This window comes from Schistocerca cancellata, chromosome 4 (genome assembly GCF_023864275.1).
Source record: "Schistocerca cancellata isolate TAMUIC-IGC-003103 chromosome 4, iqSchCanc2.1, whole genome shotgun sequence".
NCBI classification, from domain to species: Eukaryota; Metazoa; Arthropoda; class Insecta; order Orthoptera; family Acrididae; genus Schistocerca; species Schistocerca cancellata.
In genome coordinates this window covers 849,828,099-849,846,652 of record NC_064629.1, presented here as the reverse complement: position 1 = coordinate 849,846,652, position 18,554 = coordinate 849,828,099, and positions in this window count along the sequence as shown.

Sequence of the window (18,554 nt, the reverse complement as noted above, 5' to 3'; positions counted from 1 at the left end):
TTAGTCTCTCGTTGTAGTTTCACTGTCCTACTTTTTTCTGTAGGTGCTCACGACAGTAGCACGTGAAGATTCGACCAGCTTCGCCGTTTTCGAGATACTCGTTAACAGGCTCTGCGTAATAATAACCTGCTCTTTGTCAAAGTTGGTTGTCTCAATGGATTTCCCAATTTGCAGTCAATATCTTCGGTAGGGTGATCCCCCGTCTGTGTCTGCTCTGTTTACATACTTTTGTTACTGCGATACGTGCCCGCAACCCCAGCTCGCGGCATCCAACGTCGCGGTGGGGTGAGCAACATCTTTACACCTGCTACGACAAAGTTCTTTGACCATAGCCCACATGTTTGTATGTAAGCACAGTGTATTTCACGAGTGCACGTCGTAAATAGTGAAATATACTGCTAAACTTTATAAAACTGAACTATGAACGTGAAAAAGATAACAAGTGTGCAACTAAGTGGAAAAACTGCGACCACAGCGTGATTATAATAATGACGCTTCATCTTTATGTAAATACAGACATATTTTCGACACATGCTGCCTTGTCACTTACAATTGTCCCACTTGTATGTGTTTAGTCACCAGCAAATATTTTTTTTTGTATTTATACAGTGATCTCCAGTAATATAAACATGTACATGAACCTATAAACACCTGAGGATGGGCACAAGCCCGAAACCGGCCGTGTGACAAATAAATAATCTTTTATTGTGACTGGTAGCGGCAATTTTTCTACACCCTGTAAAGGAACAGTCACGGAGTTCAACAGCATCCACTATGGATCAAATTCACATAACGTATTGGCTTATCAGTGTGTATCCTACGGTACATTAACAATCCAAAAGTGGCCTGTAGGCGCACTAACTACACTACTGTCGTCCTTTGTGTCATATGAGAAAACTGTCACTTCCTTTTTACCTACTTTTTCAGTGAAGGACAAAAGTCAGTATGAATTAATCTTAAATAATAGGCCAAAAGTCAGTATGAAGTAATCTTACATAATAGGGCAGAAGTATCACACTCGGCTTTGCCACTTTGCCTAATATCTCATTTTGTCTGATACTGGAATGGCCTTTACTAAAGTGATATTTCCTAATAGGCCTATGTCATCATACAAGAATGCAGTTAATTCTTCCTGAGAGTGAACTCGTTGGGGACGTTGCAGCTGCAGTATTCATGTAAGTAATATTTAAATTCAGGCACCTGAAGTTGGTTTCGAAATATGTTCCCTGCAACCAATGCAAAACACAGTTATTTGCAAAATTCAGTATTTGCTGATGTAGGCCCTCCCTACATCTTTGTAAGTAGAACATGTCTCTTTGAAGACACCATCGATTATTCCTAATATGTAGACCGTTTCATAAACGTTGTTCAGTTTGAGATTTCATTGTACATCGTATATGTTTACCACACCTTTGGGGAAGTCTATTTTACCATCTGTTCTTAAAGCGCTGTTAATATAAATGCATAATTTCATTTTGGATGATATGGGAGACGCAACAGGTCCCATGGTTAACTTAAATGCAGCTGACTGTTCCACAATTTGAAGCGTTTGAGAACAAAAAAGAAAACGTTTAAAACGAGCCATTGTAGTCTGCATGGAACTTATGCACTTTAGGTTTGAATGTAACGGGGTTGACGACAGTATGAAAAACACAATAATAAAACTTAAAATTTGTTTTCCTTTCTTGCTACATAATCCTAATGTACGTGACTTACGAAAATTTATAATAATTACGCAATAATATTAAAATATGAAAGCTTATGTATTACAGTGTGAAATATGTATTATACTAAAAATATGTAACAATATGTAATTGAAAACATTTAAATAAGAGTCCTTTCAGTGTAATTCATCGACATTTTAGTTTTTATTGCAACATATAAAGAAGCATTATATACAGGGTGGTCCACTGATCTCACGAAATAAGCGTCAAACGAAAAAGCTGCAAAGAACGAAACTTGTCTAGCTTGAAGGGGAAAACCAGATGGCGCTGTGGTTGGACCGCTAGATGGCGCTGCCATAGGTCAAACGGATATCAACTGCGTTTTTTAAAATAGGAAACCCCATTCTTTATTACATATTCGTGTAGTACGTAAAGAAATATGAATGTTTTAGTTGGACCACTTTTTTCGCTTTGTGATAGATGGCGCTGTAATAGTCACAAACATATGGCTCACAATTTTAGACGAACAGTCGGTAACAGGTACGTTTTTTAAATTAAAATACAGAACGTAGGTATGTTTGAACATTTTATTTTGGTTGCTCCAATGTGATACATGTACCTTTGTGAATTTATCATTTCTAAGAACGCATGCTATTACAGCGTGATTACCTGTAAATACCACATTAATGCAATAAATGATCAAAATGATGTCCGTCAACCTCAATGCATCTGGCAATACGTGTAACGACATTCAGCGAGTAGTTCGCCTTCCGTAATGTTCGCACATGCATTGACAATGCGCTGACGCATGTCGTCAGGCGTTGTCGGTGGATCACGATAGCAAATATCCTTCAACTTTCCCCACGGAAAGAAATCCGGGGACCTCAGATCGGGTAAACGTGAGGGCCGTGGTATGGTGCTTCGACGACCAATCCACCTGTCATGGAATATGCTATTCAATACCGCTTCAACCGCACGCGAGGTATGTGCCGGACATCCATCATGTTGGAAGTACATCGCCATTCTGTCATGCAGTGAAACATCTTGTAGTAACATCGGTAGAACATTACGTAGGAAATCAGCATACATTGCACCATTTAAACTGCCATCGATAAAATTGGAGCCAATTATCCTTCCATAATGCCGCACCATACATTAACCCGCCAAGGTCGCTGATGTTCCACTTGTCGCAGCCATCGTGGATTTTCGTTGCCCAATAGTGCATATTATGTCGGTTTACGATACCGCTGTTGGTGAATGACGCTCCGTCGCTAAATAGAACACGTGCACAAAATCTGCCATCGTCCCGTAATTTCTCTTGTGCCCAGTGGCAGAACTGTACACGACGTTCAAAGTCGTCGCCATGCAATTCCTGGTGCATAGAAATATGGTACGGGTGCAACTGATGTCGAGGTAGCATTCTCAACACCAACGTTTGGTCCGCTACTGATCCGTGGATTAGGCGCGACAGCAACTAAAATACCTACTTGGGCATCATCATTTGTTGCAGGTCGTGGTTGACGTTTCACATGTGGCTGAACACTTCCTGTTTCCTTAAATAACCTAACTATCCGGCGAACGGTCCGGACTCTTGGATGATGTCGTCCAGGGTACCGAGCAGCATACGTAACACACGCCCGTTGGGCATTTTGATCACAATAGCCATACATCAACACGATATCGACCTTTTCCGCAATTGGTAAACGGTCCATTTTAACACGGGTAATGTATCACGAAGTAAATACCGTCCGCACTGGCAGAATGTTACGTGATACCACGTACTTATACGTTTGTACCTATTACAGCGCCATCTATCAAAAAGCGAAAAAAGTGGTCCAACTAAAAGATTCATTTTTCTTTACGTACTACACGAATATGTAATAAAAATGACGGTTCCTACATTAAAAAAATGCAGTTGATATCCGTTTGACCTATGGCAGCGCCATCTAGCTGGCCAACCATAGCGCCATCTGGTTTCCCCCTTCAAGCTAGACAAGTTACGTTCTTCGTATTTTTTTCGTTTGATGCTTATTTCGTGAGATATTTGGCCCGGTCACTATCAATGGACCACCCTGTATAGTCAGATAAAATCTGGTCTCTATTGGTCAGCAAGCTGATATGCAGTTACATCAATCATAATTCTGCCTCGTTAGCAAAAATACTGCCACATCAGTAAATTTCGGATTATACTTACCAGTAAAACAAAACAGCTAACCTTTATGTAGCCACCATCTTTACCATTTTCAGAACGACCTGAATTTTTTGCAAACTGCTGCTATTTTTAAAAGTATCCAAATGACCTGAAAGTTTCATAAACTGTCACCACGTTGAAACGTACCCAAATGGTCTGAGTTTTGTTTAAATTAATGTCATGTTCAAAAGGATCCAAATGTTCTGAATTGAGGGTAATGTTTGTAAGTATCCAAACGATATGAATTATGTATAAGTTGATGCCAAGTTCAAAAATATCCGAACAATCTGAGTTTCTCATAATTTAGTGTCACGTTGTGGCTGAACGGTTCTAGGCGCTTCAGTCTGGAACCGGGCGACCACTACGGTCACCAGGTTCGAATCCTGCCTCGGGCATGGATGTGTGTGATGTCCTTAGGCTAGTTAGGTTTAAGTAGTTCTAAGTTCTAGGGGACTGATGACCTCAGATGTTAAGTCCCATAGTGCTCAGACCCATTTGAACAATTTTTTATTAATCATAATAATGTGGAAATAAATAAAAATTTAAATGTCCCAATGTAAATTCAAAGACCACTTAAAAACTGGTGAAAATTTAATCAGGGTATGATATGTTACACTTGCCGTAGCAATCATTTTCATACAATTTTGATAAATTAAAATTTATCACGTGATGGACGAGATACAATATGCAATACCTGTAAATCACAGTGAAGTTAGCATATTCGAACGTGCCAATGGAATGAAACGGGCATTGAGAATTGTGAAAGGGAAGCCGACTGGTTGCCTTCGGGTTATCAAGAGAATTTTGGGAAAGTTTGGTTTATCTGTAAAGTAGACTGCACATAGTACACTAGTGCGACCTGTTCTTGAATAATATTAGAGTGTTTGGAATCCGTACCTGGTTGGATTAAAGGAAGACATTGAAGCAATTCGGAGGCGGGCTGCTAGATTTGTTACGGGTGTGTTTGAACAACACGGAAGCATTAGCGAGATGCTTTAAGAACTCAGACAGCAATTTCTGGAGGGAAGGCGATGTTCTTTACGAGGAACACTATTGAGAAAATTCAGACAACCTACATTTGAAGTTGTACACAGACCGATTCTACTTCCACCATATAAATTTCGCGTATGGACTAAAAAGATGAGGTACAAGAAATTAAGGCACATATAGAGACATACAAACATCGTTGTTACTTCGCTCTATTTGCAAGTGGAACAGGAAAAGAAATGACTAACAGTGCTGAAGAGTACCCCCCGCTATGCAACTTACGGTGGCTTAGAGAGCATGCTTGTAAATGTAGATTTAGATCAGCCATTCAGACTTACAATTATTTATGAAGAATCTAGTTCAATTTACATTCTGCAAGCATGATGAGAACGGTGACATAAAGCAAGACACTAAGTTGTCTTTGATGTAAATAGATGATATGCAAGTTCGCTGAATGTCAGCTTCACTCTGAACGTATTACGAAGCCGTAGAGTACAAAAGTGGGAGATATTAAAGTTCGTCTTAAGTTCCAGGTAGCACAGTTACCAGGCGACACCAGGCACCAGAAAGAAACAATCAACAGTGTAAGTTGGACACATACATGAGCACATGTTACCACATCGGCACCAATCTGCAGGCACAAAATACACATTTACAGAACGTCCACTGATGGAGAGAGACAGAAACATATTCGTTGACTCTTTTTACGTGGAGCAACAAGCTGTAACTGAGATGCAATAACATCTGTCACAGACTTGACAGTGTAGTTAATAGCCTACAGCAAATTGTGAAGCAGATACTGCGGAATGAGGACCGCTGACCACAAGTAAAGAATTCGGTCATAAAGAACAGAGCCTTACATCATTGCCTCCTGTCCATCATATAAATATCGCAGTTCTCCAGCTCTAAATTCAGTTGGTCATTAGGATCGATGGCATTCATACCAAAGTACTTGATTCAGTGATTATTATTATGTAGTGACATCCATCTATCAGGTCTTCCAGTACTTATCGTGAACATACTGCTTGTCGTTCCCAAGACGACAGCGCCCAAGTTACCACGACCTAACATTCATGGGACTTCACAACGACCGCTGTGAGAGAGGTCTTCCAACACCAGTAAATCTCGCAGTGCTTATCGCACTGACGTAATCGTCACTTCTGGGTGAGAGAGCCTTCTGGTTCCTTTGTTCCTGATCATTGCTGTAGGCATTCGAGCACCAGGTCCTATGGGGTGGGGCCACGATCAGCCAACTACACGCCTTCTGACAGCACGGTACATTCCAATAGACCTTTATGGATCATCTTCATCTTCTGGAGTGGGAACGAGGACGCTCTAACGCAGTATGGGAGCATAATGTCACGCTACAACTTCACGTGCCAGCCTCAGCTCGCAAGACTTCGGCTGAAATCCTGGTGTCACTGGCACGAGGTGTTAGCCAAGCCTGACGTGAAGACACTGAACTGTAAACTGTAATTAACTTGTTAATCACTTCTTTTAGCGCCAAAGTACGGTCTACAGGTTCCATAACACAGTCCTCACAATGCAGAGGTGTCTCTGTTCGGCACCCCTACAATATTGTGTTATATATTGTTGGTTTCCAGTGTTGTCGTTGCAATGCCTTGAGCCACAAGTTTTTCCTTGCGCTGTCCTTCCTGAACATACATGTTGTTGTTGTTGTGGTCTTCAGTCCTGAGACTGGTTTGATGCAGCTTTCCATGATACTCTATCCTGTACAAGCTTTTTCATCCCCCAGTCCTTACTCCAACCTACATCCTTCTGTATCTGCTTAGTGTATTCATCTTTTGGTCTCCCTCTACGATTTTTACCCTCTACGCTGCCCTCCAATGATAAATTTGTGATCCCCTGATGCCTCAGAACATGTCCTACCAACAGAACCCTTCTTCTAGTCAAGTTGTGCCACAAACTCCTCTTCCCCCCAATTCTATTCAATACCTCCTCATTAGTTATGTGATCTACCCATCTAATTTTCAGCATTCTTCTGTAGCACCACATTTCGAAAGCTTCTAGTCTCTTCTTGTCCAAACTATTTATCGTCCGTGTTTCACTTCCATACATGGCTACACTCCATACAAATACTTCCAGAAACGACTTCCTAACACTTAAATCTATACTCAGAGTTAACAAATTTTTCTTCTTCAGAAACGCTTTCCTTGCCATTGCCAGTCTACATTTTATATCCACTTAAATCTATACTCAATGTTAACAAATTTCTCTTCTTCAGAAACGCTTTCCTTGCCATTGCCAGTCTACATTTTATATCCTCTCTACTTCAACCATCATCAGTTATTTTGCTCCCCAAATATCAAAACTCCTTTACTACTTTAAGTGTCTCATTTCCTAATCTAATTCCCTCAGCATCACCCGATTTAATTCGACTACATTCCACTATCCTCGTTTTGCTGTTGTTGATGTTCACCTTATATCCTCATTCCAAGACACTGTCCATTCCGTTCAACTGCTCTTCCAGGTCCTTTGCTGTCACTGACAGAGTTACAATGTCATCAGCGAACCCCAAATTTTTTATTTCTTCTCAATGGATTTTAATTCCTACTCCGAATTTTTCTTTTATTTCCATTACTGCTTGCTCAATATACAGATTGAATAACATCGGAGAGAGGCTACAACCCTGTCTCACTCCTTTCCCAACCACTGCTTCCCTTTCGTGCCCCTCGACTCTTATAACTGCCATCTGCTTTCTGTACCAATTGTAAATAGCCTTTCGCTCCCTGTATTTTACTCCTGTCACTTTTAGAATTTGAAAGAGAGTATTCCAGTCAACATTGTCAAAAGCTTTCTCTAAGTCTACAAATGCTAGAAACGTAGGTTTGCCTTTTCTTAATCTTTCTTCCAAGATAAGTCGTAATGTCAGTATTGCCTCACGTGTTCCAACATTTCTACGGAATCCAAACTGATCTTCCCCGAGGTCGGCTTCTACCAGTTTTTCCATTTGTTTGTAAATAATTCGCGTTAGTATTTTGCAGCTGTAACTTATTAAACTGATTGTTCGGTAATTTTCACATCTGTGAACACCTGCTTTCTTTGGGATTGGAATTATTATATTCTTCTTGAAGTCTGAGGGTATTTCGCCTGCCTCATACATTTTGCTCACCACATGGTAGAGTTTTGTCAGGACTGGCTCTACCAAGGCTGTCAGTAGTTCTAATGGAATGTTGTCTACTCCCGGAGCCTTGTTTCGACTCAGGTCTTTCAGTGCCCTGTATAACTCTTCATGCAGTATCGTATCTCCCATTTCATCTTCATCTACCTCCTCTTCCATTTCTATAATACTGCCCTCAAGTAAATCGCCATTGTATAGACCCTCTATATACTCCTTCCACCATCCTGCTTTTCCTTCTTTGCTTAGAACTGGGTTTCCATCTGAGCTCTTGATATTCATACAAGTGGCTCTCTTTTCTCCAAAGGTCTCTTTAATTTGTCCTCTAGCCATCCTTGCTTAGCCATTTTGAACTTCCTGTCGATCTCATGTTTGTGTTCCTTTTTGCCTGTTTCATTTTCTGCATTTTTGTATTTTCTCCTTTCATCAATTAAATTCAGTATCTCTTCTGTTACCCAAGGATTTCTACTAGCCCTCGTCTTTTTACCTACTTGATCCTCTGCTGCCTTCACTGCTTCATCCCTCAGAGCTACCCATTCTTCTTCTACCGTATTTCTTTCCCCCATTCCTGTCAATTGCTCCCTTATGCTCTCCCTCAAACTCTGTACAACCTCTAGTTTAGTCAGTTTATCTAGTTCCCATCTGCTTAAATTGCCACCTTTTTGCAGTTTCTTCAGTTTTAATCTAGATTTCATAACCAATAGATTGTGGTCAGATTCCACATCTGCCCCTGGAAATGTCTTACAATTTAAAACCTGGTTCCTAAATCTCTGTCTTACCATTATATAATCTATCTGATACCTTCTAGTATCTCCAGGATTCTTCCATGTATACAGTCTTCTTTTATGATTCTTGAACCAAGTGTTAGCTATGATTAAGTTTTGCTCTGTGCAATATTCTACCAGACGGCTTCCTCTTTCATTTCTTAACCCCAATCCATATTCACCTACTATGTTTCCTTCTCTCCCTTTTCCTACTTTCGAATTCCAGTCACCCATGACTATTAAATTTTCGTCTCCTTTCACTATCTGAATAATTTCTTTTATCTCATCATACATTTCATCAATTTCTTCATCCTCTGCAGAACTAGTTGGCATATAAACTTGTACACTGTAGTAGGCATGGGCTTCGTGTCTATCTTAGCCACAATAATGCGTTCACTATGCTGTTTGTAGTAGCTTACCCGCACTCCTATTTTTTATTCATTATTAAACCTACTCCTGCATTACCTCTATCTGATTTTGTATAACCCTGTATTCACCTGACCAAAAGTCTTGTTCCTCCTGCCACCGAACTTCACTAATTCCCACTATATCTAACTTTAACCTATCCATTTCCGTTTTTAAATTTTCTAACCTACCTGCCCCATTAAGGGATCGGACATTCCATGCTTCGATCCGTAGAACGTCAGTTTTCTTACTGTAAACAAAAAAATTTGAAGCTAGTGACTGAAAACATCGAAAGGAGCAGTGTATATTTAAGCCAAAAGTATTAATTTAGCTAATGAATTTACCTGCAGAAACAAACAGCTGGCTTTCCACTTCGTTTTGCGATCTGTGGGAAACATGAGTATCCATTTCTACACAAATTTACTTTTTTATTGCAGTGAATAACACTAAAATACACACATTCCCTTTACAGTGTTGAGGTCTTCCTAAAGTAGCGGAGTGCGCAAGTCATTCTACGGTTTATTTGCGGTCTCTTAGTTCTAAACTACAGCGTGATGTTTAAGACCTACAAGCAGCCCCCTCAGATTTAGTGGTAAGATGGCCCAGTGGATGCCCCGTCAAAAACTGAACACAGATCAAGCATGAAAACAGGAAGAAGATATACTGAACTGTGAAGAAAAATAAAAATAAAAAAAGTGAACGGTCCATGCTTAACAAATGTAATATTGAGCGCAGATGCACAGCCGTGGCGTCGTAGTTAAGGGGTCGCGCTGTTGTACTACAAAGCGTACGAGCCGGGTTCGAAAGTCTTTCGAGCCTTTTATATTTATTTTTATTTCTTTCACAACATTATGAACTGTCCGTTCGGTCATTGAAATATTCGTTCTCTTTCTGTAGTCTTGGCAGCTGTCACATTGTACAATGGTTATAGATTATGAGTCATGTGGTAAGAATACGTTACCGTCGTAAGTAAACGTGATGAACAGCGAGAGCCAGCGAGATACCATATAGGCGTCTCACGGAAATGAAAACGATAAGCAAACGGGTGTGAACTATGTTACAAGAAAGGAATTCAATAGTCAAAAATCCCAAAACGGAACGCATCTTCAAAAATGCTAAAAACATATGTTTTGACGGAACACAGAGAAACGGTGACTGTGAAACTGTTGCGTTCATTTGTTACAGCTTATGTGACACAACTATTATGTTTTTATCATTTCCTTTTCAGGGATCACAATCACAATCATACGAACACCTAAATCGGGCAAGGAGGCATACCTCACTCACTTACCAATCGTACAAATTAGGTGCGTTGATAAGAGATTCCTATTATATGGCACACGTACTGTCACTAATGCCAGACGTGTTTTCCGGTGGAGGAAAATCAGTTCGTGAGCCTGGTCGGGCATCGCCGCCAAAGCTTGAGGTGCGTACTAACGTATAGAGACACTGCTCGATCACGAACGATTACAAAGCTAGTCCGCCCCGTTATTTAGGTAGAGTGAGGGAGTCGTATCGACACTTAAATACCATTCCAGCGCAGACAAAGGAACCGAATGCCGCCAGGATGCTCCGGGCTATGTGTTAGGAGTTGGTAATGTTTGCACTACATATGGAATTCGTGAGGCCTGATGGACATTAACAAATTCGGTCTGTTGATGAAGGTCCAAAGAAAGAAAACGATGATCCACAAGTCCAGTACGGACGTGATGCAAGAAGCTCCGATAGTTAATGGTCGTCGTGCGTGAGATGTCGTCCGTGTAGTCGATACCAAGACAGCGGATTTTATCGCACATTCTGAGTGAGGCGACACTTGCAGATGCCATCCCAGTCCCAATAGTCAAAGCCATCGATTTATGTACATTTATACGGCACCCCGAAGTTTCGCCACAAGTGGCTAAACAATCCAAGGCTCTGCGAACATCATGTTCCCCACGAAAAGGTAACATCAGATCATCGGCATACGCAGTGCACCTAAAAACGAAGCCACCAAGAGGCAAAACCGCGAGGCGGTTCCGCAGACCGCACAACAAAGGTTATAATGCTGAAGCGTACAGTATAGCCGATAACGTACATCCCTGTCTAACACAGCGGCGAATTTGAAAGGTGTTCGACAGTCTACCGTTGACAAGCAGTTTCGATGTTACGCCGAGTAGGAGACGGAGTACCATTCGACGAAAGCGCCCAGGTAATGCATATTCTGAAGAACAGCAGTTAAGTACATATTACTTACGCGATCAAATGCTTGACTAAAGTTTGTCGCAGCCAGTGCTACCAGTACGCGACGCCACTTAGTGAGCGCAATCAGGTCCCTGTAGCGGCACAGGGCGGCTCGGATATTATGCGTCCCACCCATCGATGCCCGATCCACTGACATGACACGATATGTTGTACGGTGAATTCGAGCTGTCAGTAGACGTGTGAAGATTTTCATATCACAGTTCAACAAAGTTGATGGCCGGTAGTCCGTAATACGTGATCCTCCGCGAGATTTACGGTTTGAGATGGTGATATTTTCCACAAATGCAACTGGAAGTTGCACCTCTGGTGTCATGAGCTCTTGACATATACACTACTGGTCATTAAAATTGCTATACAACGAAGATGACGTGCTACAGACGCGAAATTTAACCGACAGGAAGACGATGCTGTGATATGTAAATGATTAGCTTTTCAGAGCATTCACACAAGGTTGGCGCCGGTGGCGACACCTACAAAGACATGAGGAAAGTTTCCAACCGATTTCTTATACACAAACAGCAGTTGACCGGCGTTGCCTGGTGAAACGTTGTTGTGATGCCTCGTGTAAGGAGGAGAAATGCGTACCATCACGTTTCCGACTTTGATAAAGGTCGGATTGTAGCCTATCGCGATTTCGGTTTATCGTATCGCGACATTGCTGCTCGCGTTGGTCGAGATCCAATGACTGTTAGCAGAATATGGAATCTGTGGGTTCAGGAGGGTAATACGGAACACCGTGCTGGGGACGTTTGCAAGACAACAACCATCTGCACGAACAGTTCGACGACGTTTGCAGCAGCATGTACTATCAGCTCGGAGACCATGGCTGCGGTTACCCTTGACGCTGCATCACAGACAGGAGCGCCTGCGATGGTGTACTCAACGACTAACCTGGGTGCACGAATGGCAAAACGTCATTTTTCGGATGAATCCAGATTCTGTTTACAGCATCATGATGGTCGCATCCGTGTTTGGCTACATCGCGGTGAACGCACATTGGAGCGTGTATTCGTCATCGCCATACTGGCGTATCACCCGGCGTGATGGTATGGGGTGGCATTGGTTACATGTCTCGGTCACCTCTTGTTCGCATTGACGGCACTTTGAACAGTGGACGTTACATATCAGATGTGTTACGGCCCGTGGCTCTAGGCTTCATTCGATCCCTGCGAAACCCTACATTTCAGCAGGATAATGCACGACCGCATGTTGCAGGTCCTGCACGGGCCTTTCTGGATACAGAAAATTTCCGACTGCTGCCCTGGCCAGCACATTCTCCAGATCTCTCACCAATTTAAAACGTCTGGTCAATGGTGGCCGAGCAACTCGCTCGTCACAATACGCCAGTCACTACTCTTGATGAACTGTATTGTGTTGAAGCTGCGTGAGCAGCTGTAGGTGTACACGCCATCCAAGCTCTGTTTGACTCAATGCCCAGACATATTAAGGCCGCTATTACGGCCAGAGGTGGTTGTTCTGGGTACTTATTTCTTAGTATCTATGCACCCAAATTGCGTGAAAATGTAATCACATGTCAGTTCTAGTATAATATATTTGTCCAATGAATACCCGTTTATCATTAGCATTTCTTCTTGGTGTAGGAATCTAAATGACCAGTAGTGTAGTACTAGAATAAGGCACCAATAGTCTGTGGTACTCCTATAAGACTCCAAGGATAACCTATCCAGTCTTGATGACTTACTGGGTGCCCCTTTTCCTATGGCAGCCAACATTTTCTTCAGTCACCGGTTCTAGCAGTTCCTTTTAGAGTTCCAAAGTAACCGTTGCGTGCATCAGACCAGCGACGGTAGTAAAGATCTCTGTATCAGATCTCCGCTCCGCGCATGGATGAAAATAATGGGTAAAGTATGCATTGTTTATGCCTCTTTGCGTGACGTGACGGACGCCATATTCTGTCGTCACCTCATGGATCAGTATCCTGTGTCTGCGCTTTCTTTCCATGGCTGTACGGTACATGGAGGACCGTTCGTCGTCGATTCCGACCGTTTGATGTGTACGAATGATGGTCCCTTCCAGGTGTTGACGCGTCAACGTCTTGCTCGATTGGCAGTCATCTGGCGGTTCGGTGATCGAGCCATAACGGAAAACTCCCTCAGGATGGCGTAGTATAGCTCTGTAGTGCTGCATCTCCATGCTACAGCTTCCCTACTAGAAGTCTTCAAGGTACGTCGAACGCTCGGCTTGATACAGTTCAGCCACCACTTTAAAGCAGATGTATACGCTCCCCGCCGTCGTAGGCACAGTGTCCACGTGTCTCCCACTGCCACTTGACATTCAGGTGAGGACAGGTGAGCGGTGTGAAATTTCCATGGGCTGCCTCTGCGCCACACCTGTTGGCGTCGAAACGTGATAGTACAGATGTAAGCAGTGTGGTCAGTAAATGCTGCTGGCCACAGCTCGGCTGCCGTGACCGCATCCCTGAGAGAGCGGGAGGTATAAATCCAATAAATTCTGCTAGACAAATGTTCCGTAAAGTGCGTGAAACCCTGTCTATCAGCATAGATGATGTACCAGGTGTCTACCTAACCGAGCTCGGGAGTGACAACGCCGAGTGCTGAGCGTGGTGAATACTGAGGAATTTGGTCCTTCCGAGATTGTGTACAATTAAAATCGCCCCCGATCACCATATCGTCTATCCTGACTTGGCATAATTGTGCTAATTCCTCAGTAAAGAATAGCCAACGTACACGCCTCTTGCTGGTGCCGGATGGTGCGTACACATTGACGAGGTGTATCCCTTGGACTGTAAGGGACATGCCCCTGGTATTCTGTAGGTAACGTATCGATGGCTATTAATCCTTCTTTGAGAAGCATTGCGACGCCATTGCCCGTCTCCAACGCGTGTGATATGCATGTCGTGCATCCGGAGATGTCCTGGAAACCAAGAACGTATATCTCTTGCAATAAGGCCACGTCATGCCAGTCGCAAGAAGTGTGTCACATAACAATGACAGTTTCTCTCGCGACGGGATGGTATTGATGTTAATCGTCGCGAATCGATACGAGTGTCGTTCGCCCTCGAAGGCAGCGGCAGTCATCGGTGTACGCAGTGGCGACGGGTTTGGTCACTTCCAAGCCACCCTGTCGTTTCTATTATCATGTCCGCTTGGCAGTACAACACCGTGACCACTTAACTAAGACCCCATTGCCTTCTCAGGCTCCTCTGTATTGCACTTCCTGTCCTTGGACCCTTCACTGTTTCTATTTTTTTTTTTCACAGGTCAGTACTCCTCCTTCCTGATTTCATGCTTAATCGTTCAGTTTTTGACTGGGCCCTCTTACCACTAAATCAGAAGGGGAGTGCGATGGGGAGCTTTCCTTGTTAGTAGAGTCTTCCGCAAGTTCGTAGATTCATATTATTTTCAGCAATGAGCTGGTCCAATGTAAGAGACGTCAGATTAGGTTAAATATACAAATAAATAAAAGGGACTTGCGATGATTTTCATGGTACATCACGATCGAAGAGAATTTATTGACGCAAACTATTTTTAAGTAGTACGCTGTACTGAGGAAAAAATAGCACATCAATCACTCATTGTACCTACAACATTTAAGAATAAGCAAAGTAAATGTTTATTAAACGAAACTCCAGCCACACTGTGTAGACGACGTTCATTTTCCACAGCCATACCGTGCTGAATTCGATCACTTACCAAGATATAGCAGAACGGTAATCGGGCGATACGGCGTGTGTGCGACCGCCCCCTAGACACAAAGGACGCCAACCTAACGAAGTCGGTTTCGCACAGTTATTAAACCGTACCATCAAACGAACAGTATTTACTTCTTACATTAAACTGTCTCAAATCGTTGCTGCTATCTATACTTTGAGAGCATTTGGCGCTACTGCTTCTTCTGTTTTCATTGTTATTATGACAGATAAAATAAAAATTTTGCTTCGAGATACACCAAAGTTTTCCTTATCCCAATGGTTATCCAAAATGTCGAAGCATTATTTTGGCTTTCAAAATTACTCTGTTTACCTTGTACTGAAATCTAGTTGTATTATATCGTCCGTATTGACTGTTTTATTGTACAGTATGTGAAACTACAGTGAAATGATTCTCAAGATACTGTCCTGTATGTCTACATGAAATGCATTGATGGGTTGCTTCCTGTTGTATCTCATATGAATTCCCATTTCCTTGTTAAATATTTTTGAGGTGGTGTAAAGAGAACGGGTGCATTACTTTTCAGTTACCCGTCGTTACCCTATTCTAGCTCAGAGTGACACCAGTTTAAGTGACCTAATGTAGCGAAGACTGTTTGCCAGTGCTCTTTTTCACCGGAAAACATGCAATTCACTCATTGGGCTCCAATAGTACACTGTAACAGTAATTTCTGTGTGTATGCAATGCATGCGGATTGTGGAATTTAGTGGTGCTCTCTCTTCCACTTCCGGATACAATATGCCTGACCTAAACGGGCCCTTTATAAGTACAGGAACTGGGCATTGCAACATCATACTGACAACAGTAATGTGCTTATACTGACAGACTCACTGTTCGTTTTAGCTGATTTTTTAATCATTTAAATAGAACAACATGACCTTCCAGTGGGAGACATTTCGTCTCCATTTTCCTTGTGTGAAATTTGTCAGTAAGCTTTTTGCCTTCCAGCCAGCGAAATGCGGCAGAGTACAGCCAGTAAACGATTCACATAACACGATTTAGTGCCGTTAAGACGATTTCTTTAAACATTGTCGTAGCTTAAGGAATTTAGTTGCTTTTTAAATCGTCTTATGCAGCAACGTTCACAGATATCTCAAATAGGAAAAGCTCTTTATCCAGGTACGAAGTTTGTAAAACAAACTTCCCACAGTTTATGTCAGGTTGATCTTTTCGTCTGGTAGCACTACATAAGTATTTTGTCTAAGAGGTATCACAAGTAGTGTTCCTGTAGCTGTGGGAATAATTGGTTGAAAACGAGTTTAACGCCAATGGGTACAGTACTGCCAAATATTCAAAATGATTATCAACCTAAGTCTGAGTTCATCCACAAACTGAGGCGTATTTATGATACGGTAGCTAGACTGTGTATCCTTGTCTTCTTTGAGTGGGCATTGGAAGACATTTACACACACGTATACAATACTATGAACACTTCGAACGCTGTAGCTATCGTTGCTCTCAAATCTAATTTTAGCAGATGGGAGGATACAAAGAAACAATCAGACTCATGGGTGTGGACAGAAACTAAAGGGCAGATGCGAGCACTGTGCAGATCTGCGCTCTTTCTTCTTCCGATCTATACAATTAATGTATACAAATCAGCGTATTCATCGCTTTCATAATGTTTCCCTCTTGTGTAGTCTTCTAATGAAGTGGATCCACACCCATGAGTCTGTTTCTTTGTATCCTTCCATCTACTATCTTTGTGCGTTACTGCTCGGTGTTGAAAGAATAATAAATTATGCCTGCTCCCACGAGGTATTAGAACGAGGTCGCAAGAAGGCTAACGAATTATAATCAAAATATATTGGACACCAATTTGTCCGTCGTCATGGTGTTAAGTCGGTAGAAATAGTTGGGTATTATTGCCTGCATCACCGGCATCCCATTGCTGTCTTCTCTTTCGTTTGTGTGTTGCTCATGGTGCAAGAAATATTTGTGTTTTGCTTGCTTCTGTGACGGGTTTCAGCGCACTGAATGAGAGCAAGCTCACGAATAGACTATCAATAATTGGAATAAGGCAATAGTACACTTAAAATGTGTATTTTTGCATTATGTATCCCGATGAAAATAACTGTAAATAGATTATGTGCCTACTTGCTTATTACTCGCGCTTCTCGATGCTTTCCTCAGAAAATGAAAAGAAAAATAAATAGAGGGAGAGAGACAGAGAGAAAACAGAAATTTATTTCACATATCAGCTCGGTGACGCCATGTTCGTCTCGTGATGTAAAGCAAGGATAGTTGATAGGTAGTATCTCGTTGTACTAGCAATATGTATGGCTACAGGGGTCGTTCTTTTCTCTCTGCAAACAACCAGAACAGAATTCAGTAACAAAGACGTAAGAAGACCTATGCAGTGCGACAGTTAAAAACTCAGTCTTTCTTGGTTATTTTGTTAATCCTTAACAATCGTCTGTAATGCAGTAAACATCTTTGATTACTGATTTTTTATTACTACCACTGTCATTGTTATTCGTCACCTCACAACAGATTTCCTATCACTCACTGCTGCCGATGCACGTTACGAATGGATCAGGATGAATGGAATGTGGGATGTTTCGTCACGGAGAATATACACATTTCTCTCGGCGTCTTATGTTCTGGGTAATATGAAAATCTCAGTAAGAGCAGACGTCAACGGGATGCCGGTGATAGAGGAAACAATATCCAACTGTTTCTGTCGACTTAACACCGTGACGACAGACAAATTGACGTCTCGGTGTATTTTGATTATAATTTGTTAGCCTTCTTGCGACCTCGTTCTAATACCTCGTGGGAGCAGGCATAATATTTTGTTTTTTGAACACCGAGCAGTACCACACAAAGATAGTAGATGGAAGGATACAAAGAAACAATCAGTCTCATGGGTGTGGATCCAGTTCATCATTAGAAGACTAAACAAGAGGGAAACATTACGAAAGCAATGAATACGCTGATTAGTATACATTATTTGTACAGATCGGAAGATGAAAAAGCGCTGATTTGCACTTTACTTTCTGTGTTAATGGGCATGATTTTTAGTTTCTTCTCTTCTGAATTTTCAAATGAATTGATTATTACATGACACAGAATAATCAGTTAAATCTGTTTCTTACAGCTTCCATTTGCACCAATATTTTTCTACATTCTCGTTCAATTCATGAAATTCTACCTGTATGATCACAAGACTGCACATAGATGCAATCGATTTCCAGGTGCATAGTGTTTGTTATCTTACTTTTTGTGACAGGTGGGCAAAGTTTATTTCCAAAAACTTTTTATTGTACTGAAATAATCTTTGGTCACAAAGTAACAAGGTAAGTGTTTTATTTGTATATTTTGTGGGAAACTAATCGTTATGGAAGATTATACACCTGAATGTTTGACACAACTGGTAGGAGAAAATGCTGCATATAAACCAAACCACACGCCTCCTCTCCGTATCCTGCTATGACATGAGCATGGGATTCTCCTCACATACCGCTACAG